Source organism: Dendrobium catenatum, unplaced genomic scaffold, assembly GCF_001605985.2.
Source record: "Dendrobium catenatum unplaced genomic scaffold, ASM160598v2 original_scaffold_251288, whole genome shotgun sequence".
NCBI classification, from domain to species: Eukaryota; Viridiplantae; Streptophyta; class Magnoliopsida; order Asparagales; family Orchidaceae; genus Dendrobium; species Dendrobium catenatum.
Genome location: NW_021569687.1, coordinates 1 through 750, shown reverse-complemented (window position 1 = coordinate 750; position 750 = coordinate 1). Strand labels below are relative to the sequence as shown.

The 750-nt window shown below is 34.1% G+C and overlaps 1 long non-coding RNA gene across 1 annotated transcript; it reads left to right on the top strand.

The window, feature by feature from the left end:
• Nucleotides 1-279: 279 nt before the first annotated feature.
• On the top strand, nt 280-750 carry LOC110108075. Its single transcript, XR_002304429.2, has 3 exons — nt 280-444; nt 526-567; nt 650-750. It is a non-coding gene; the product is annotated as an uncharacterized LOC110108075 (long non-coding RNA).

The window sequence follows — 750 nt, the reverse complement described above, 5'->3', positions numbered from 1 at the left end:
TTTCTACTTTCTAACCTTTTGCAGTTTCTTATTTATCAATATGATATCCCATTTTTTACATGGTTGATAAATATATTAGATGTTGTTACTGAGGTCTTAGGATGTTTTTGTGGATGACGACTAGCTTAGTTGACAGCTTTTTCTATACAGATTAAGGCTTCGTTTGGGACAGCTTTTTTACTGTTTTTTGAAGTAGTTTTTTAGCAAAAAAATGTAATTTTTGTACTAAAAAGCTGCTTCAAGAACTAGTAAAAAAACCATCTCAAACGAAGTCTTATACATGCATAATGAAGATAAAATTATCATCTTCTTTCCTGCTAACACACCTTAGCTGTTTGGTAGATCCGGGAAGGAAGGAACCAAACTTTGCCCGAGTGTCTAAAGAAGGAATTCAGGCTTACAATGAACCTGCTTAGATCTGTGGTATCCGAAGATGTTTATGAGGTAATGCAAAAGCTGCATAAGCATTTCAGTTTTGTTATAGCTAACCTGGTTTCTCAAAAACTCTTTTTCTTTCTGCCTCAGGGAATCCGAGCTTTTAGCATTGACAAAGATAATGCTCCCAAGGTACTCTCATATATTTATCACTTACATTAAATAACAATTATATAATTTCAAAACATAAAGTTTTACATGTACAATTTTTCAGTGGAACCCTCCTACCCCTGGGGAAGTAAGCAATGAAAAAATTGATCTCATTTTCAAACCATTCAGTCCAGAATTGGAGTTACATTTACCAGCTGAGGGAGA